Raw genomic sequence first — 13796 nt, forward strand, 5'->3', positions numbered from 1 at the left:
TTTATATATGGTTTCCATTGGGGCATTGGAGTTATTTGTGCTTAATTCCTTCTTCCATTTTGTTGTTTAATTATTTTCGTTGCATATATTAGGACTTTGGCAGGTTTTGTTTCTATCATTTGTTGCAGATCCACACTATTTTATAGCCAATTTTATGGTTGAGGTGGTTTTTCATCCACAGTCTAAAGTGGTCTCTTTTCATACACCTTCGAGAAGAACTCTACACAACACATATGTTGTAACAATTGAGGGGATATACATCCATTTCATCATGCTTATCAAAGCTTGAAAGTGGGCAGCTAAAGAGGTGTTTCTTAGTAACTTTGCATTTTTGTTATTCTTCTTTTGAGACCTATGTGATAAAGTTGTTGGTTTCTTTCATTAACATATTTATCAATGTTATGCAAATAGTTGAGATGCCTGTGAATTTTATCTAGAAAACCTTAATGAAGCACTTTGAAAACTCTACATCTTATTTTCTTTCATTTCATGCTCTTTGCTATAGATCAAATGCATTGTATTTTGTTTAGTCCTATGCTTTAAACGTTGAATTTATTTATGTTCTTTTATCCATACTACAACATTAATTTTAAAGGTTGTAATCACAAATATTTAGGCCAGATGAATTTATTCATTAATTTCTCCAAAAACTAGTTTGCATTGCATATAAAGGTATGTCATCACCTACCCCACTTGTTTGAATGTTTTAGGATTAATAAGGGTATGATAGAGATGGAATAGTGAGCAAAGTTGTGTTGTAGTGTAGAATTTGGGAAAAAATATGTTTTGAAAAATAACCAAGTTGTGTACTAACCATACTCCCCATCGGACTAGAAAGGTAAGTGTCCTATAGAGTTTTAAGTCCTTTCTTTAAAGTTGGGCCTTCAAAGTTCAAACAGGCTCCAACACAAGCCTACATCATAAATGTTTCTATTATAATAGTCATGTCCCTACATATCTTGTTAATTCATTCAATATATATATCACCCCAAAACAAATGTTTCAAACCTCAATGCACTCTTCATCCTACCATATGGAAATTAATTGCTAATATAAGTGCTAAGACTAAAGATCATCCCTACTGCTAGCATTCATCTTCTCTTATTCTATATGGTTTACCTCACAAACTCTAAGTCTTCCTCTATTGCAACACACAAGAACTAAGAAATCTCCATGACAAGTATATAGATGAAATAATGAGTATAGTGTAGAAAAAGACATTCTCTTCCCTCTATACAAAGTAGGGAAGTGAGGCCAACATTGGTAAAGTGGACTAATTACAGAATAAATTTGATTTGATGCAAAATATATGGTCTCCAAGCGAAGCGCTCTATCTCCAAGGTACACATGTCAAGAGACCAATCCTTAGTTGATACACTCTCTAAGCATGGGTTGCAAGTGTCAAGCGCTCTTCATCACAAGGCTTCTTTCTTTCCAAGATGTTGGGTGCATCCCAACTTTTCTTAGATTTTGGCAAAGACTTAGATTTTTATGGAAGTGGAGTGTGCAATGGAGCATGCAGCAAAGTTCCCCGTAGAGGAGCAAAACGTGAAGTGGACCACATAGTGGAGCACTTGGAATATACCACATAGTATAATGGCATTAGAGTGGGTCAAAGCCCCTCCTTTTTGTAAAAGCATGTGATGTTGCAAAGGATAAAGGGTTTTTGGGCCATAGTCACTTGTTTTACGGAGTCCATGGTATTTGGACCATGGTATTGTAATGATGTAACCCTATGATGTAATAACATATATAGGGTAAAATAATAAGAATAGAATCATAAAATTGATCTATATCAAGCGTTATGGTTGAAATATTGTCATATGTAGTTTTGTAGCAAAGGAGAGGCTTTGCAGCTGAGTTGCAGAGGCCTGAGTCTGCAGCTAAGTGTGTAGGCCAAGAACTATTTTTTGTATAAAGATTCATTATATTAGAAATATTTCTTTTGGACATAACCCCACATTAGGGTGAACCACCGTAATTTGGTGTCTTCATGTGTATATTTTCTTATTATCTATTTTAGAGTTGCAGTTATTACAATTGCATTTATTTCAATGCAATAATGGTTTATGGTTTTATATGGCATGTTTGTGTGATTAATGTAATGTGGAAAAGTGATTTATGAATGATAAGAATAAGAAAAAATAATAATACCACATCTCCAGATTCTTCAAGGTTACAGAAACCTAGTTCTACATCCTCCCATAATCACTTCGAGTGAGACTGCAATCTGCTTGTAGGTCATTGCTGAAAGGGCCAATGATTGAGGGTTTTGTTTGTGCCTAGTATAGATCGAACATGGGTCATCCCAAATTAAGCCAACAAATGGTTCTATTGCCTGGGCCAAGATCTATTTGAAGGATATATTCATGTGGCACTTATCAAAGAAAGAAATCAAGACTAGAGAGAACTAAGAGAGCGATAATTTGCGGATCAAGAAAACATAAACCCTCGCCTGATAGCCAAAGCTTGGTTACAAAAGTATATTTTTATAGACCAATACGAAATTTACTTCGCTTCATTTCTTGTTGAGCTGTATGAGTGGATATCAAGGTTGATCGAAAGAAAGGACTATTTTAAAGGTGAAGAACATATAGTGTGGACTCCTGAATTGATACAACGAGTCAAGAGAAATAACAATAGGATATTCAATGGTTGTCGATTTCTAGATTGATAACATCTTGGGAGGATTCATTACTAAGTTTGTCATAGACTCGATCGTGTCCTACACTGACGCGAAATGATGATTCTTTAAAGGACCATGAGGTAAGTACTTAAAATATCTGGAACTTTGGATTAAGATGCTTTTGTGTGAAAATGGAGTTTTACTGATGCAATCAAATTGCTAGTTTACTTATGTTTGGAAGAAGAGGGAATAAATATGAGTAAGAGATTGGAACAACATGAAGAGGAAAGAGATATAGAGTAGATACTAGAAAGAAATCTTGTGGGAAACATCTAAAGACCTTTATAGAGACTGATTATAGTCCCCTTTTTAGTGAACCTGAAAGTGAAATAGAAGGAAGCGACCCTCATAACCCCGAGGTAGCTTCATAGTATTCACCCTTCCATCCCGAGAGTTCACAGAAGCCATAATCCAGTAATAGCTAGGGTGTTTTTGGCTCTCCCCCTCCCCCTCCACCTCCCCTCTAAGAAGTATGGCTGATGATATTAAGCTACCTGTTTTCAATGGAACTGGATCGGAGGATATAGAACAATTTTGGTTTTTATGTCAAGCAGTATGGACAATGAAGCAGGTCAATAAAGAGAATATAAAGAAAGCGCAAAATTTTACGACATTCTGAGATACAAAATTAACATGGTATATGAAGTATTCAAATAATCAGAAAATAAAAATAAAAAATGTTTGCATATATTAAAACAACATTGATAAGAGAGTTTAAGAAGCCAAATTCTGAGCCACAATGCATCACAGAGTTGAAAGGGATGAAACAGAAACCTACTGAGTCTGTTTGGGACTTTGATCAGGGATATAAGGTGTTATTGGATCAAGTAAGCTTCAACATAGCTCCACAAAAACATCAATAGTGGTTTATAGGTATGATGCTACTGCATATCAGATTTCCATTAATGCAACAAAAGATAGGAACTCAAGCTGAAGCTCTAAAAATTGCGTTGAAATTGGAAGCTTCACCTATAGGAGATACTGATGTAGGCATGCAATAGATTCATAGTTAGTTGGAAAACCTAACCCTACAGTTACAAGACATCAAGAAAATAAAATAATTTAGAGAAGAAGTATGGTGTACGAAGTGCAGATCAGATTGCCATTCTAAGGAACAATGCTTTATCTTCAAAAATTACATGGTTGGTGGAGCACCAAATCCTATAAATACAAGATCCAACCTATAGTGAAAAATATGTAAGCATTAGGGTAATTTTAACGTCTAAAATGGGCCTCCTAATGAAATTATAAAATAATAGTCAAAATAATAAAATAAGATTAGATTACATCATCAAATTTTAGAGGGAAAAAAGAAAAAACTACTTTTTCAAATCGTATTTTCAACTTATCTCCCTATGGGTTCACTCAAATTTCGAGTGGAAACACTCGTTAGATGCATAATTTGATTCCTCATCAAAGGAGTACCCATGTTGCATACTTTCGATGGACCTTACTACATGAAAAATGTGAAATACAAGAAAAACGTGATTGCAATCACGTTTTTTTCATGTATTTCTCATTTTTTTGTAGCAGGGTCCATCAAAAGTATGGAACATGGGTACTCCTTGGATGAGAAAAGTAATTTTTCATCCAATGAGTACTCTCACTTGAAATTTGAGTAAAATATTTTGGGTGATAAGTTGAAAATATAGGTTCAAAAACTAGTTTATTGTTTTATTATTTTTTAATCTTTTTACTTTTTTACCCCAAAAATGGTGAATCACCCCCCATGGTTGACATCATCATCTTGAATCCTATTGGTTCTTATAAAGTTTATTTTGGTTGTACATTTTTCTTAGGAGGCTCAATTTAGACCTCGAAAGTTCTCTAATGATCATTCAGAAGACTGTTACTTGTTACATAAATATTTACAAACTCTGAGGAATCTATATTGCAAATTCTATAAATCAATTGGACACGATGAGAATCATTATCGAGCTTACAAACTAATGATGTAGCATGGTGATGACACTTATATAATGAAAGAAGAAGAGCATGGACAAGAGGACAATGGGCATTGTGGTGGTCAAGGAGGTTACTAAGGAAGAGGTCTAGGTGGTGGAGTTGGTCGAGGACGTGGACATATGATTTTCTATAACTATGGACAACCAGTCATTTTGTGAAATATTATTATAATCCCACAACAACATGTAAGTAATATAAATCCTTTGACCATGTAATAGAATAATGTCCTATACTTATGGTGAATATGCAAGAAAAAAAGGAATCAACAGCTGACACAAAATATTCAAATGATGTCTGTTGAAAGAAGGATCGATGAACCTAGAATTAGTATTATCACAAGAATTGGAGCTGCGACCGGTAGTGATAAAGAGGAAAAAAGGAAAGAACTTCGAAGTGCATGAGTCAGAAAGATTGTTGAGAAATTTCTTGTTTTTTATATTCAGAAAGAAAAAGAATTATTTATGGAAGCAAAGAGAAGTTTTATGGATCTTAGAGCTTCGACCTCTAGTGCACGGCTAAAGTTCGATCACAAAAGTAACCGTGACATATCATCAACATCGATACAAATTCGAGCTCCGTCACAGGATCGAGCTCCAACACAAGACCAGGATTCAACAAATCAAGCAGGTATTTTAAAGTCTTTTCTACAAACTTGTATGAAATTGTTAAGAGATCAAAAGGGTGTAGAAGGGCTTCAGGAGTCGATCTATTCTTGTGCATCCAAAGAAACACCATGAAGTGAGATGTGCGTAGTCAATAATTTGTATCGATAGAAGAGAACGAGAAGAGAAATGAGGCTTACTGCGTAGATAGGAATATATGATATGGATCAAGTTATTCTAGATCTGGGATCTAATGCTAATGCCTTGACGAAGTAGACATGGGAATTAATGGGTAATCAGAAACTACAATAGTCTCTTATTCATTTAAGGATGGAAAACCAGAAAAATATATTCGCTCTAAGAAGACTTCCAGGTGTCACAGTGGATAATGAAGGAGTTCGCACTATTGTTGATTTTGAAGTAATAGAGATCGTCGATGATCGTAACCCTTATCCTCCATTTCTTGGAATTGACTGGGAATTTGACAATATGGACATAATTAATCTAAAGAAGAGACATATGATATTTGAATGAAATAATATGAGAGTAATTGTCCCCTTGGAGCCATCAAAATGAGTAAGATATACAGAACCAATCAAAGAAGAATACTAAGCAACTAACATGGACAACATCTATCAAATGACAATGAAGGAACATGATTTTGTTAACCTTACTTCAGAGGGAAAGTTGAGTTGGGAGCATGATAATTCTTCTACCTCAAACTCAGAAGAAGAATAGGAAAACTGGAAAAATAGAATGCATCAAGTATCCAGGAGGCATTGTGCAAGAATTTCCAAATCAGTTCACTGTATGATATTTGAGGTATGTAATCGGCCTTCTTATGATGGCCTAGTTTATGTAAATAGTTTTCTTAATGATTATGAAGAAAAAGTTACAGAAAATGAAAGTTTTTCAGTCTTGTATTTAGCCCTGAAAGCTACCCATTCTAGATGGTGGAATGCACACAAGAAGAATATAGGAGGTTGGTAGGAATGTCAAATATTGATGTGGATAAGCTTTGGACAAATAGATACAGAGATAGATATAAGGTATCATGGTGAAACTAATCCTAGGAATCATATCCAGCTATGCACTACAACATGGAAGGAGATTCCATAACAAGAATAGGTACATGGATTCATTCATATATTAAAGATTATCAGTAAGAATGGGTAACTAGAAACAGAGCTTTGACATGGTACAATAAACTGGGCAAACATGGTTTATGGCTTCATATTAACATTCAACTTTGAGGATGATTGTCCATACATAGATTTGGCCCTTCAGATAGTCAAGAAGAAGATTTTTGAGAATTTAACCCCACTGACATGGCGGCAATTTGATTTGGTTGCGCAGATAGAAAATGCACTGTAGTGTTATAACCTTACTATAGATGAAGAAGAAGATCCTCACAACATTGAAATAGTAGAATCAGAAGGATACCACGAAGTAATTGGACCTGAGCCAGAGATACCAAATGTAACGAAGCCACTAAAGACCAATAAGGTGAACATAGCATAGACGGAACTCAAGTTTGCATCAATATGGGACTACTGGGATGAGGAGATAGTCAATAAAGTTACAGAGTTACCTCATGAATATCAAGAATTGTTCCCCACTAAGTTTTCAGAAATGAAGGGTATAATAGGAGATCTAGGAGTCATGGAGATTCCCCTTAAGCATGATGCAAATCTAGTCAAACAAGTACCTTACAAGTGGAACTTGAAGTATAAGGAGAAACTGAAAGTAGAGCTTGATAAAATGATAGCTGCAAGAATTATTGAAGCAGTAGACAAATCAGAATGGGTGAGTCCTATGGTGGTGCAAGAGAGGAAGACTCAAGGATAAATTAGGATCTGTATTGATCTCAGAAAGTTGAATAATGTGTGCTTACATGATCCCTTCCCTACCCCTTTCACAAATGAAGTGCTAGACAATGTAGGAGGCCAAGAAGATTACTCATTTACAAATGGATTCTTAGGTTTATCATTGACCGGAGAATCCACAGTATAAACATTTTTGAACCAACGTTTCAATCCCAAATGGGATCCATCATCAGGGTTAGAGAATGATGATAAAAGAAGAGCATAATGGATCGAATAAATACCTAAGAGGCTAAAATTCTTAGGTTATCATCAGATTAGGATTGCACCTGAAGATTGGAATAAGACCACATTTGCTACATAATGGGGCTTATATTAATACACAGTAATGCCTTTTGGATTAAAAAATTCCCCTACTATATTTTCTAGGGTGGTGGTTGCAACTTTGAAGGAATATATCCACAAGTTTTTAGAGGTATATTTTGATGATTAGAAAGTATTTGGATTGTTGAGAAAACATTTTGGAAGTTTAAGACTTATGCTCGACACATGTAGACAACATCATATCTCTTTGAACCTAAAGAAGTGCATATTTTGTGTACATTTCGACATATTATTGGGACATATTATCTGTAAGCAAGGACTATTGGTGGACCTTACTAAGATTGATGTCATTGTAAACTTGCCTCCACCTAAGACAATAAGACAACTTCGCACTACATAGGGACATACTGGGTATTACAAGAAATTCATTAAGGGGTATGCCCAGATCACTATGCCTATAGAGAAATGGTTGAAGAAGGATGTAACTTTTTGGTGGAATGAATAATTTCAGAAGAGCCTCGACATATTGAAAGAGAAAATGATATATGCCCCTATACTAGTGTTCCTTGATTGGAATAAGAAATTCTATGTCCATCTAGATGCCTTTTGTGTAGCTTTGGGAGTAGTACTAGCAGAACCTAGTGTAGGAGAGATTGATCATTCTATAGCTTATGAAAGTATAAATGTATCTAAAGAAGAAAAGAATTACACCAATACAGAAAGGGGAGTATTAGCTATGGTATATTCTTTTTATACGTTTAGACACTACTTACTGGGATCACACTTTAAAATGTTTACAGATCATTCTGCATGGAAGTATTTGATTAATAAGCTTGTCTTAGGAGGGAAGATGTGTATATGGTTATTGTTATTCAAGGAATATGACTTTGAGATCAATGTTAAACCAAGGAGACTAAATGCAGGACTTGACCATCTGTCAAGATTAGAAATAGGGTAAGAACCAACTAGCATAGAGCATAGTCTACCTGATGCGCAATTATTTGCAATCGGAGTTGTAGATGACCATTTCGAAGATATCATTTAGTTTTTACTACAAGAATGCCTCCTTTAGAGTATACTACATAGAAAAATAAATAATTAGTGGTTAAGGTAGTTGACTTTCCATTAATAGCAATACATTTATATAAGATGGGACTATATGAGATACTACACAGATTTGTTCCTGAAAATGAAAGACAAATGATTCTAGCAAAGGCGCATCTGGTGGACACTATGTAGGAAAAGCTACTGCATAAAAGAGATGAGATGCCAATGTTACCACAAGTTACATTGTAGGCCTTTGATAAGTGGACCATTTATTTTGTTGGACCCATCCACCTAACTGGAAAGAGGAATAGTGTGAGGTTCATAATCACAATGATTGCTTGTTTGACAAGGTGGGCCGAAGCATAACTAGTAAGGCACTGCAACATAGAAAATCCTACGAAGTTTATTTTTGAGTACATATTATCTATATTTGGATGTCCGAAGATTTTGATGAGTGACTAAAGTTCAGACTTCATAAATAAAACTATTGAAGCACTAACTGGGGAGTTCCAAGTTTATTATTAGAAGAGTTCCCCTTATGATCCTCAGTCCAATGGAATAATAGAAGCATTTAATAATATTTTGGAGAAAGCACTTAGTAAGGTATGCAATGTGAATAGAGATGACTGGGATCTTATAATTCTAGCAGTTTTATGGGCTTATAGGACCACATGTAAAAGGTTGATAGACCAGACAAGCTTCAGGTTAGTTTATGGGCAAGAAGTTTTGATTCCCATGGAGTACATCATGCCTAGCTTGAGAATGCAACTTTTACAGATATGGCCAACCTTGATATAATGAAGGAAATAATGGCATAGTTGCTTGCTTTAGAGGAAGAGAGATTTATAGTAGGATTCCATCAACAGGTACAAAAAGAAAGAGAAAAGGACTCTCATAAGAGACATATTAAGCAGAAGAAGTTCCATGTAGGAGACCTTATTCTCCTTTATGACTGTAAGTTTTTGAAATTTCTAGGAAAATTTAAGATTCATTGGTTGGACCCATCCATTATCAAGCATATCACTAAAGGATGCGTAGTTCAATTAGAAAATTTAAATGGAGAATTGATTTAAGGAAGAGTAAATGGTAGTAGATTGAAGTTGTAAAGGGACAACCCTGCTCCTAAGCTTCACTATGAAGAAGAAAGGAGAAAAGTCTTAGTGCAACTTGCAGTTGAAAGTGGGAACTCGACTATAATATACACTACAGAGAGCTTCGACATAGGAGGTTACTTCACTATAATTTGTATTATGTCAAAGTTCATAGGAGCCTCAACGCAAGAAGGGTAATTCGCTACAATATGGGATGTGTCGAAGTTCACTGGAAAAATGTGACTGTTAAAAGGAAAAGTTAACGTTAAAATACACGTGAAGTTTCTTTTATGAGCATATTTTGACAAGAGCTAGGGATAGATATGAAATTAATGATCACAATTTGAACACAATCTGAGCTATTGATGGAGTTAGAAATTCATAATTGTTATAAAAACTCGAGTCCTGCCCAGATTTGGAACTTTACTGAATTGAGAATTCAAATAATATTTCCATTGCAAAGAAATTGTAGAAATTGTCACATGAATATCCTATCGACTAAAGAATTCATTCGTATATTTAACAAGTGGGGCTTAGTCGGAGTCATGGAAGTAGCATCTAAAGCAACATCTAAATCAGCATCAGCTGAGATTCTTGTAGCAACATCACTTGTAGCATCATCATCACACACACAACGGAGATCCCTGAGGAAGAAAATGGCTAAAGAACAAATAACAAAGAAAAAATAGTACAAGAAACTTGTTGACTAGCCCGAATAGGTGAGAGATAGTGAGGAAGAAGATGAGCAAGTGGAAATGGAAAAAGATGGTGCAAGGTTTCCATAACCTATACCACCATAAATTCCACCGAGAAAACCAAATGAAAAATGAGTGAAAGAGTTAAAGGATGTGAACTATGGCAACTCCACATCCCTATTGCCAGAGCCAATGCCATTGGAGAAATCCTTGGGAAAATTCTACAATTGAAGTTCATGGACTACGATTTGAATAACATGAAGAAATACCTACAGTTTGCACCAAACATATACTTGAAATAGGTGCACTACCCTGAGAGTGGTGTGACGAGGTTAGAACTACAACATTGGGTAGCTAGATTTGCATACTCAGGATTACTGAACATGTTGAATGTGCCACACTTTGGCAAAAGTCTAGGAAGCACAACTTGTATGAGACAACTTCTCATGATGGTGCACGATGGATGCCTATGGATGGGAAAGAGTATCCCTATATACAAAATTATCATATGGAGAATCACAATATTGTCGTATTAAGGGCGGAACCCCACATAATATTTTTTTGGGAAATATCAGGACATAGCAATAGCTGAAAACATGAAGAAGAAGTTTAGACTAAGAAAAGGGAAGTGACATTATGATATCAACTCAATTATTGACCAGGGAGTTCACCTCGCAACACATATATTGGCTGGGAAGACCATGAGGAAGTGTCGGGCTAATGAAGTCCCTACATTGGTGCTTTCATTCACTGCGCAATGTGTCAATGGAGTTTAGTACAACTGGGTCGAATATCTATGCCATGAATTTTTGGATGACTGCCATGAGGTCCAGGAGAGAGGTACTACATTTCATTATTCATGTATAATTTCGGTAATTGTAATGCTAACATGGAGAGAGCCGCAGGATTCGTAGTTCCCTCTAATAGCCTTAAATATTTTTGAAGCCACGAAGTATGCCTCCTTATGATATATCACTAAACCATCGTGAGCACATGAGAACATGATGTTTTTTATGTTATATAATATGGACTTGCATATGTTGGTGAAGAAAATAACTTGTTATTGAACACTCAACTAGAAAAAGAGAGAGCTTCACTGTAACAAAAACTTGACCAGGTGATCCAAGAAAGGGATCAAGCAGTTCAATAGCAGTAGAAGTTGAAGGAAGAGGTTGAAGATACATGTCAATAGATTCCATACAAGGATGTCCGAGAAGAAGAGCAAGTGGAGGACAAGGTCGCGAAGGTCGGCCTTGTAGTAAAAGGATATAAGGAAAAGATCATCGAATTACAATTTTCATATGAGATGAAGATTAGTGAGCTAGAGGTGAAGCTAAAACCAACCACACCATAGGAAGTGCAAGAGGAGAGGGAGACTAACCTAAAGGCTGCAATGGATAGCATCTTCGCAAAAATGGTAGATTGCAGGAAGATTTTGGGTGAAAGCTTACAAATTTGGACTTCGCTATAGGAAGATCCAAATGTGTACAAACTATAGGAAGATATTCAACAGAAGCAATAATAGTTGGAAACAATTTAGGCAGCTACCAAGAGCATAGCAATGTTGCAGATGCTTGCCAATATCAATGAGGGAAATGCCCTCCAGAAGAAGATAGAGGAGCTACAGAAGGAAGAGTAGGTTTTGATAAAGAGAACTTAGCCATGGTAGGATGAGGCTCTCCAACTGTCACAAGCAGTGGATGAGAAGCTTCAAGAGATTTGACAAAGGGAGACATTAGTGATACAAAAGGCTACATATCATGTAACAGAGGCATTGTTGGAGGAAGTGTGGAACAAAGAGAATTAGATCACACACATTTTGCAGCAGTTCAGCAGTGCCTACAACAACATTGCAACAAATATCAGAGGTAAATCCTCTCTGTGACTCAAGATGAGTCACATGTGAGTGTTGGGGGTCTATTGGGTGCAACCCAACTTGGCCTAGATTTTGGTAAAGACTCCAAATTTTGTGGAAATGGAGTGTACGGTAGAGCATGCAGCGAAGTGCGTAGTAAAGAAGTCGAATGCAAAGTGGAACGCATAGTGGAGCACTTAGAATATACAATGCATCATAATGGCATCAGAGTGGGTCAAATGCCCTCCTTTTTATAAAATCACTTGTTGTTGCAAAGGATAATGGGTTTTTGGGCCTTAATTGCTTGTTTTAGGGAGTCCATGGTATTGTAATGATGTAACCCTATGATGTAACAATGTATATAGGGTAAAATAGTAGGAAGAGAATCATCAAATTGATTTGTATCAAGTGTTATGGTTGAATTATTGTGATCTATAGTTTTGTAGCAAAGGAGAGGCTCTGCAGTTGAGTGCACAGAGGCCTGAGTCTGTAGCTAAGTGCGTAGACAACCTTTAGCTTATGACGCAGGATAAGAAATATTTGTTGTACAAAGATTCATTATATTAGCAATATTTCTTGTGAACGTAACTCGACTTTGGGGTGAACCACGATAATTTTGTGTCTTCACATGTATATTTTATTATTATCTGTTTTAAAGTTGCAGTTATTATAGTTGCATTTTCCTTCAATGCAGTAATGGCTTATGGTTTTATATGACATGTTTAAGTGATTAATGTAATGTGGCAAAGTGATTTATGAATTATAAGAATACGCAAACATAAAAATACCACATCTCCACATCCTTCATGGTTGCAGAAACCTAGTTCTACATCCTCCCATAGTCACTTCGAGTGAGACTGGGATGTGCATGTAGGTAATTGCCAAAAGGGCCAACAATTGAGGGTTTTGTTGGTGTGAAGTATACATCGAATCTCGGTCATCCCAAAATGAGCCAACACAAGACAATCATCCCATGCTCCTCAACACATGTATATTGGTTCCATAATCGATCCCATGTAATGTACTCTCAACCTAAGCATCTATAGTCAATCCCATGTAATCTAGTTTGTTTTCTGTGGGTTATGTATTACATGGTCTTGCATCCCTCCTTTGGCCCAGGGTTTTTGGAAAAGGACTTGATAAAGCCATGATTAGATATTGATTTCTAAGGACTTGATCATAGTGAAAGCTTGGTGATTTATAAGGGTGTTATGACTAATGGTAGCATAAATAAACTCAAGCTACACATAAATACACAACTCAAAAGAATAAATGCAAATTGACATATTAGCATAAAAATATCCAACTATTATTGAAATTCAACTAATAATATGTTATTCTCCATCTAGATAACAAAATCAGACCACATTTTTTCTTATATCATATCGAATTCCAATTGTGATGGATAATGGCCATATTATTGCTCCTTTCAAAACATGGCAGATGGAAATGTTAAATTAATTAATATCCAATCATTTACTTTTTTGTACAAAATTAAAAAATATATAATTTAAGATATTAAATATACTTACAATTTTTCATTCTAAGGCTTCTAAACCTATTTGGCCACTGTGATGTGTGGCACAATATTTGGCAAGCTCGGCCTTCGAGGCGTTGTCCTGAAGCATACACTAATTCAATTTAATTATGCATAGGTAAATAAAAATCAATTAATGAATTTGAAATAATCGTATGATCAAATTTAAAT

The sequence above is a fragment of the Pinus tabuliformis genome, chromosome 6 (genome assembly GCF_031772625.1).
Source record: "Pinus tabuliformis cultivar Carrire ecotype Pingquan chromosome 6, CPIR1, whole genome shotgun sequence".
Lineage (NCBI taxonomy): Eukaryota > Viridiplantae > Streptophyta > Pinopsida > Pinales > Pinaceae > Pinus > Pinus tabuliformis.